Below are 10,241 nucleotides of genomic sequence, written 5' to 3' on the forward strand. Positions count from 1 at the left end.
TATGCTTAACGGCTAGTTGGAGATTTCTTCTCATGCAGAGCGATTTCTTTGCTTGCAAATCTATTTGGCACCATGTTTGATGTTCCTTGGCCCTTGGATGACTTTCCTTGGTGACCCGCACTTCATTTGCATTCTTGGCAGATGAGATCTTCATGTTTTTGGCTGACCTATTTTACATATTTCTTTTTGTCTTGAAAAATGTAATTCTTGTGGTCGACTCTGATGTGTTCCAGATGGTATATATTGTTGTATTCGATCCTTTGGTAGACAAGTGAAGATAGATGTTGATTTAGATTTATGATATGTAATTTGAACTTCTCAGGAGATCCAGATGGGTCACTTTTCTAGATTGTTGGTTGTCAAAAGGTCTGTAAGCCTATATGTTTTCCTGCATGTTGCCGGCTTAATTTTAATAAATTTATGATATTGCGAATGTCAAATTGTGCATTTTCTACCTTATATTTTGTTTCTTCTGTAGTGTTACTCTTGCTACATGATTCAGATTGTAATCTCTGAGGATCCTCTAGGTTATGGTTGTGTCACTCTTCCAATTCTTAGGGTTGATACAAATGAGCTCCTTGTAGCTTATACATCATCTCCTCTATAGTCATCTTCTGGACACCATCTCTCTATTGGTGGCTTTCCTCCCACTGGAGTCAAGGAATTATTTTCTCATATCCCCTCTCCATATTCTAGTTGTGAGGATCATAGATTTTCTTTCAAACAATTTTCCAATGGACGAAAAAATGTCTTCTAAAATTTTTCTCACATTTTTATGCTAAAATTAAGGTCTTTTACTTCTCGATTTTTATTATAATTTCTTAGTAGTATAGTTAGTTGTGTTTTTTTTCTCAACAAATTTCCTTTAAATCTCTCTTTGTTGTTCAAATGTATGCTTCCCTATAGCTGTTATGCATATACATAATTATATATGCCAATAGCTTTGAATTTGGATATGACACTACTTCTTTTCCCAACTCTATATTATAGGGGGCTTTTTATTCGAATAGGACCCCACTTCTCTTCCCAAATCTACATTATAGGGTACTGGGACCTATTTCCTAACTAAATTAATTTTACAAAATTACAAAAGTTTTTTCTTTTTCAAAAAATTAGAGGTGAAATATTTCTTTCAATTACTGATATTGTATTCTTATCAATTCCATCTCTTTTCCTCTCTAATATTTAAATTTTCATTCATTTTTATAATCATATTGAGCTAATAAAGTAAACTAATAAATATTGTTGAATTTAGAAGAGCTTCTCTAAATTTAGTAAATATGATGTGATATAATTTTATTATAGAAAAATATATACATATTATTTATATATATATAAAATTTTGAATTATTGTTATATATTATATTTAAATATGGTTCTGTATTAACCTTAATTTAATTCTTTCATATTTAGAATTGCATACTTAAAAATGCAATCAAAATCACTCTGCTATTTGAAGAAGTGATCGCTAACTTTTAAATTTTAAATAGAATTATCCATCTTTGTAATTGTAATGTGTTTAACTACATGTGCACTATTCTTTTCTAATCTTTAGTTTTATATTTAAAGTATTAATCATAATCAAATTTATTATATTTCATAATCATATTTAGAATATATTATCAATATTATCCATAAGAGATTCTACATTCTATAAACATCAAGACTGTATTACATATTGGAAATTGTTGTCTTTAATTTTTTTATCTGATTATTAAGTTAATAGTTCTTTATGATTTTGACACAAATGCAAAAATTAACCCCATCAAGAAAAAACCATCAAAGACTAGAAAACTAGAGTCATTATTTGTGGGACAAATTCATAATACGAAGAAAATTTCAAATTTATATCCTAAAATATATAGGGATTTGATTGGTTGCACTAATTTTTGATTTATCAAATAGAAGTCAAACATACAGTTGTAAAATTGACAATGAAAGTGATTTAAATTGATTAAAAAAATTCTTAATTCTTAGACATCCATCTACTAATCATTAATATTAATACATTAATAACAAATAATTTGGTTATGGTTGATTGTTGGAGACGTCAACTCTCCCCTCTTCTCCGCGAAGAAAGCTGGTGGTAATGAAGACTTTTCGGATAGTATGAATGAACTGATTGAGTTCATCTCTTCCTCTAGGCTCTTGGACATCCCTCTTAATGGGACAAAATTTACCTAGACCAACAGAAGGCAAGGGGTCCATTTGATTCAGGTGAGACTAGACCGGGTGCTGATTTCCTCTAATTGGAATTGTCTTGATTCTTTCAATCTCTGATCTTCTCCTTGCTTGGGCTCTAACCATAATGCTATTCTCCTAAGATTGGATGAGCCTGGGATTAGAAAGTCTTACCCTTTAAGATATCAGTTGATGTGGGCTCAACATACAAATTTCAAAAGTCTTGTTGATGAATGGTGGAATACTCCTGTGGTGGGTACCCTGATATTTAAAATTATCCAAAAACTAAAGATCCTCAAAGATAAAGTTAAGGGTTGGAATAGGTATTCTTTTTGTACTACCTTTGAGAAAAAAAATCACATAATCAATAATCTATAGGTATACAATCGAGAATGGAAGAACAACAGGTTATGGAGGAAGACTCCAAGGAGGAATTTGACTCGAGAAATCAGTGGCTTTCTCTCAATAGAAAAGAAGAACTATTCTGGAAATAAAAATTGAGGCCTTAGTGGCTAAAAGAAGGGGATAAGAATATGATTTTTTTCTAGTTGTCCACTCTGAAACATAGAAGTCAAAATAAAATAAGATATATTCTAAGAGAAGATGGTACTAAGGTGGATGATGAAGAGGATATTGCTTCCCTCTTCATTGATTCTTTTAAACTAAGTCAACTCTTTACTCAAAGTATCCGTAATAATATGGACAATATGTTGGATGTTATACCTAAAGTTATTGAAGACTTGGATCTCTTGCATCTCAATAAAAGAATTATGGGATATAGATGGGAGTGACTTATTCAATGCCATCAGAGACCTTCAGAATAGGTAACCTCCTTTAACAACTTAATGTCACCTTTGTTACTCTTATTCCAAAGAATGACAATGTAGTTTCCACTAAGGATTTTAGGCCTATTAGTTTATGTAATATGGTTTACAAAATCATTTCCAAAACTATGGTCAATAGGTTAAAACCTATGCTTAATAAAATGATGTCCAAGAATCAAAAAGGTTTTGTGGAAGGAAGACACATTTTAGATGCGGTCATTGTGGCTCATGAGCTTATTCACTCTATGGATAGTACTAAGAAACCTTTGATGGCTTTAAAATTGGATATTTCTAAGGCCTATGACAAAGTGTCAAGGGAATTTCTCTTTGAAGTTCTAAAGAGATTTGGGTTCAAGGGAAAATTCTTAGATCTAATCAACCAATGTGTTTGCACCCCTAATTTCTTAATCCTCATTAATGACTGTCCTAAGGGCTACTTTTCTTGTGGTAAAAGGCTTCACCAGGGTGATACCCTCTCCCCTTATCTTTTCATTATTGTTCGTGAAGTGTTAGGAATAAATATTAAAAACTTAGATGTGAGGGTGTTCTAAAAGGTTTCAAAGTTGCTTCTTCTCTAAGCCCTACTATCCTTCAATAATTTGTTGATGATACCATCATCTTTGGTGAAGCTTATATTTTGGAGGCAAAGAAATGGAAAAAGACCCTGGAAAGATATGCTAACATCTCTGGCCAGCATATTAACTTTGATAAGAGTAAACTATTTTTCCTAAATATTAAACACATCCTCCAACTAAAAATCTCCTCCATTCTTGGTTGTTAAATTGCCACCCTCCCAGACTATTATCTCGGGTTACCCCTTGTTTCCAAAGGTCCTAATCTAATTTTTTGGAATGGTTTGCTCAAAATATTTTAAAAGAAGTTAGATGGCTGAAAAGGAAAACTTCTTAGCTTGACAGGAAAGATACATCTGGTTAAATGTTGCCTTCAAAATGTGCCCATTTATTACCTATCTTTGTTCAAGATACCTGGGGTGGTTGCTGAAAAAATTGAAAAGATCCAAAGGAGGTTCCTATGGTCTTGTATGGAAGAAAAAAATAGACTCTCCTTGGTCTCTTGGGATATATTCTGTAAACCCTGGAATTGCGGAGGACTGGGTATAACAAAGATTAAATCTTTTAATCATGCTCTTCTTTCAAAATTGATTGGCAATTCACTGGGGAACATAAAGACTGGATAGAAATTCTAAAAGCCAAATACCTTCAAAGTAACCAGGAAGATAAATTCTTCAACTTGGAAGAGCTACCCATTGGTTCTTCTATCTGGAATAGTGTGGTTATAATCAGACGTGACATCAAAAGAAATTGTAAGATGATTATGGGCAATGGAAAAAAGACTGATTTCTAGAAAGATACTTGGGTGGTTGATCAATCTTTGGATTCCCTCCCCCATTTGATAAATATCAAGTAGTTACTAATTAGACATTTGGGGAAGAAGGTGCATGATTTTATAATTTGGGACCGTGAACATGCTTCTTGGATTGATCTGAGTGGTTTTGTCTCATCCAAACTGGAGATACTCCCCTCCATTAGAAGGCTCATTTTGAAGGAATTTGTCGATCTCTCTGCCATCCCTAACTGATCTCTTTACACTCTTGATGGGAAGGATGAATGGATATGGAAATAAAGTGTGTGTGGGAATCTCACTGTAAATTCTTCCTATCACTTGCTGGAGGAAAACAATGACAAAAATTTATTATGGAAGGAAATTTGGATAAAGGGGCTAATTCCAAAAATCAACTGTTTCTGGTGGGCGATTGCTCATGATCGGATTCTCACTATTGATAACCTAAATAAAAGGGGGTTTTCTTTGGTCAATCCATGTGAACTTTGTTACACTTATTCAGAAAGCATGGATCAAATTTTTCTACATTTTAGCTTTGCTCAGGAGATTTGGGAAGAATTAAGGAAGAAGCTTAATTTTAGGTGGGTGCAACCCAATTACTTAAAAGACTTCTTGGAGGCATGGCAGGATTTCCCTTACCCCCCTCGTTCTTGCTTGGAATATCTAGAAAGAAGGAAATAATAGGATATTCAGAGATGAGAAGAGATGCAGTTTATTGTTGGCCACTATCACTATTCAACAAATTAAGGAAAATATTGATGCTGAGTCTACTAGTCTCTTTAAAATCATTCCCTCTCTTCTAGATCTCAAATTAAAATAGGTTTAGGGAATTAGAAACAACTTCTTGAATGTTAATTGGCAAAGAATGATCCTAAAAAATTCTTGTGTTTGGAAATCTCTTGAAATTGGATGGATTAAGTGCAAATTTGGTGGCTTCTTAGAAGGAAACCCTAGAATCTCAAGGGCAGGAGATTTAATTCATGATCATAAAGGCTTCTTGGTTGTTGGGTTTGGCTCTAGTCTAGGGATTCCTACTAACAACAAGGTGAAATCTTGGACAGCTTGGATGGGTCTTCAACATCTTTATGATATCTCTAAAGAGAATGTAATTCTGGAAGGAGATTCCAAACTAATTATTAACTTCCTCAATTTTGTCATCTCTCCTCCTTGGGAGCTGAGAGATATAATTGACAAATGTAAATGGCAGATTGGATTATTTGAAAATATCAAAATACAACATACATATTGAGAAGGCAATAGGTCAGTTGACCTTATTGGCAATAGGTCAGTTTAAACATAGCTCTAGAGAGTTGAAATAAATCCTCATGCAGGAAAGAGGAATTTTAAAAAAGAAAGCGGGAAGTGGCAGTACTAACCTGTTTGAATGACTTTGGTTTTATTTTACCCCCATATTTTTTATAATTTTGAACTATCACCTAGGCACACACAAATGGTTGGCTTACGAGGAAATGACTCAATACCTTATGGACTAGGGTTCCATAAATTTTTGGATAGATTACATAGACAATATCCTAGAAAGGAGCCTTCTCGATAAAAGCATGATCATGATAGTTGAGATCTGTGCTTGGACTTGGGATGATAAAGTTTTTATTAGAAGGGTTGTGAATAGGATGGATTTTTTCTCTTCAGAGAGCACGAATTGGAGTGATTTTTGCATCATCTTTATGAGAAATGGTGATCCAGGGTGTCACACATGCGAGAATTATCATTTGAAGGTTATCGGGAAAAGCATTTTTATGTTCTTCCCTTCTAAAAGAAGTTACAGTTCTCATTTTAGTTTCTTACTGCTCAATTGCTTTCAAAGCGTTTGGTATTGTTGTGCTTTTTCCTTTGATAACATGGGGAGCCCTCTAAAATGCACTGAACCAAGTAACTGTGTGGATTTAAGGGACAACAAAGAGCTATGGGAGTTCTTTCAAATGATGGGCTTCACTCTATTCTTTCTAGCTATGAAGGGTTACAACAAGGAGCTCTCAGCCAGGGTTTGTAATTCCTGGTAGAATGGGGAGGTAACAGTGGGAATAATTTCCTTTACGGTGATACCTGAGTATATTGTCGAGGTGACTGGATTGCAGAATGAAGGAGAGAAAGTTGAGAAAAAGAGCATCGGGGACTATAGGGGCTTCATGAAGAAATTCTTCCAGAAAGGTGAAAAACCGGTTCCCTTGCAAAATGGGTATGATCGTTCAGCCCTCCCCAAACCTTTTCTATTGATTAGCTATCATGTTATGAAATATTTCACCTTAGAGAGTTGTTATCCCACCATCCATGGTTATCACTTCCCTATTTTGAACCACATTAGGAACCATGTCAAGATAAATATGTCTTTCTTTTTGTTCTCATCCCTAGGTGCTTGTAATCAAAATGGGGTGAATTCACCCTTATATTAGGGTTTAATTTACCTAATGTATAACTATGTCGTTGATCATTCTCCCATCACTAGCTTTATTTCCTTGGCATCTAGTAGTGAGGGGAGCTATAAGAAAACCCCCCAAAATAATCCAAGTTTATCCTCTAAGAACCCTATGGTGGTGTCTATCCTCTCAAGTCCTGGTAAAAGCATGGAAAAAAACCCTATTATGACCTTGGAAAAGAATTCCTTTGAGCTAGCCTTGTTGGATTTAACCCTAGACAAAAGTAAAAGTGAAATGCCTAAAAAACTCTGAGGAGAGCTAAGAGGTCTATTAGTGAGTCTGCTGGAAAGAGCTTGACCATTGACTTGGAGATTCACAACTTGGAAGAGGAAGAGGTGAAAGGAACAGAGCATGAAAAAATTGACAGTAGCTCGGGGGAATGAAGATCGGCTAGGCTTTCTGCCAAGGAGAGGAATCAACCTACCAATATTGAGACTATTTTCTTTGCAATTTATGATATTGAAGATGAGCCCGACTCTCAGGATAACTTTGAGGATGAGGGTGTCAATATGGATGAGGAGGAACAAACTGAAAGCCTTGATGACGACATGGCCAAAGAAGAGGAAATTGAGGAAGAAAACAACAAATTAGAAAGTGATTAGGAGTCTCCTTTCAGAAAGAACAATAGCCTGGTATCCCCTAAAGATATAGAAATGGTGCCCTAGGATATTGGGTACACAAGGAATACCAGGCTATTGTTCTCTCTGAAAGGAGAAAACATTGTTGAGGAGCAAATGAAATATTTCAAGGAGAAAATTGAAAGGCTGGAAAAGAATTATGAAGAAGAGGATAGTAAGATGAAACTTTTGTATGACGCTTTCAATTCCCTCTATGATATAACTGATGGGATTATGAAGAATGCGGTCCTTGGCATGGTTTCTAGTAAAGGTAGACTGAAGAAAATCAGGCATAAGAAGGGCAAGAAGGGAATAAGAGAGATGACGGAGGAGGATGAAGATGATCAGCAGGAGGCTTGGAAGCAGAAAGTCAAGAGGCACAAGCATGAATGGAGTATGATAAAGAAGAAGTAATGGTCTCCTTTTTTTTTTTCTGGTTTGATCTTTTTATTATGTTTTGCTTGATACAATTACCCGGGACCTGTGTGCCCAATTTGATAGACTTCATGTTATTTAATCTTTCTAAGACTGATTCGGGTTTGGTTGATATGGATAATGTTAGAAACAATATTATTAGTATAGCTTATATTTATAGGTATTATGATACAAGCATTCATAGGAATTGTTTGAGGGGTAGGAAATTTTTTTTCCATTTTTGATTAGTATTGGTTCCTTTCTGCTAGCTATTTTATAGTTGGTCTTTGGTTTATAATGTAACTATGTTTCTCTTTTGGTCAGGGCCGTCTCCTTACCAATCTAATAAAAAACAAATAATTTTGTTGTGATGTTTGAATTACATATCATTATTTTATTATTAAGAAAATAATTTAACTAAAAGTTAATTTATTGAATTTATTAAATTAAATTTATTTATTTGTTTACCAAATTTATGAGAAGTGGAATTTTGTCATCCCATTCGAATTTGAAAGGAAGAAAAAATGATATTTGAGTGGACAACTAAGACTTTAAAAAAATTATGCAAGTAAAAAAAATATATATAATTACACATAAATATGGTAAGAAAAAATATACATATAATTAATCATTTTTAAATTTGGGAAGTAAGAGAGAGGATCATATATGTTACTTTATCTTTAATAAGTTATATAATTTATCAAACTTATAATTATTATAATTCAATATAACAAATTATTATGTATTATATTATTTAAAATATTAAATAATTAAATATGTTATAGTTAATAAGATAATAAATTTTAAAATACATTTTAAATATGTTTATTTTAAGTCATATTATTACTTGAGTAAATATTTCACAGCACATTCACATGTATATTGGAAGGTATACATATGTACTTGCGTATATGGAGATATATATGTACGTATACAATTGTATTTATATAATTATATGTGTACACGTGCATATATATGATAGCAGAGACATATATAGATGCACATATACATATATAACTCTATATATAGGTATATACGGACATATATATAATTATAAGTGCATGTAATCACATATATACCTATCAATAATATCCTGAGAGCAAAGACTACTCCCTTCTATAGCAAACGAATACAATACATACATAGATATATACACATCCACACTCACATAGAGATATACATAAATTCCTATATATATAGACATATATAGACTAAGTGGCTGAAATATGCAAAACATGGCTTAAACTCTTAGCAAACTAGAGACACTAGGATATAAGACAAACAAAGAATAAATGACAGAGCGATCAACAATCTCAAATCAATACGACATGACAAAATTGGGATGGCACCTCCATAGATGTGACAGATACACACATGCTCATCTGGACACATACAAGAGGATTAAATATCCAAAGCTATATTTACTTACATATATATGCATATATATACAAATATATAAGTATGTATATAGATATATATGCATATAAGCACATATATGTATATGCATATATGTATACATATATGCATAAAGGCATATACATATATGCAGACACGTACATGGATAGAATTTAATAGAGCAAATATATACCTACATAGAAATATAGATACACACACACACACACACACACACACACACACACACACACACATATATATATACATATATATATACATATATATATACATAAATACATACATATATATGTAAATATGTATATATGTGTGTGTGTATATATATGTATATATGTGTGTGTGTGTGTGTGTGTGTGTGTGTGTGTGTGTGTGTGTGTACATATATATACATATATATATGTGTATACATATATATATGTGTATATATATACATATATATGTGTATACATATATATATATATGTGTATATATATACATATATATATGTGTATATATATATATATATATGTATATATATATATATATATATATACACATACATATATATATATATATATGTATATATATATATATATATATATATATATATATACACATACATATATATATATATATATATATATATATGTATGTATCAATGTAGTATATAACAATGATTAAACATCATCAACCAAAAATCATCATGAAGATACTGCTCGATTTCTTGAGTAATCATGCACGGATAAGGAAAGGGTGTAAGGCGAACCAACAATCATGAAAAAACTAATCATCATTCCCACAGTCATACAACAGGGCATTTTGGGAAGGGAAATATGTCAGAATTATCAGTAAGCAATTACCTACTGAAAGGCAGATAGGTAAACATCATGAGACTAGCCTAGCACAACCGAGGTCACAATTTGTAGAACCGATAGTGCCGGTTGACATAACTAATATATCTTCACATAGGCATACACCACTTCACTCTGCCTAAAAACGGATTTTGGCATTTGTCT

Source organism: Cryptomeria japonica, chromosome 8 (genome assembly GCF_030272615.1).
Source record: "Cryptomeria japonica chromosome 8, Sugi_1.0, whole genome shotgun sequence".
Taxonomy (NCBI): Eukaryota; Viridiplantae; Streptophyta; class Pinopsida; order Cupressales; family Cupressaceae; genus Cryptomeria; species Cryptomeria japonica.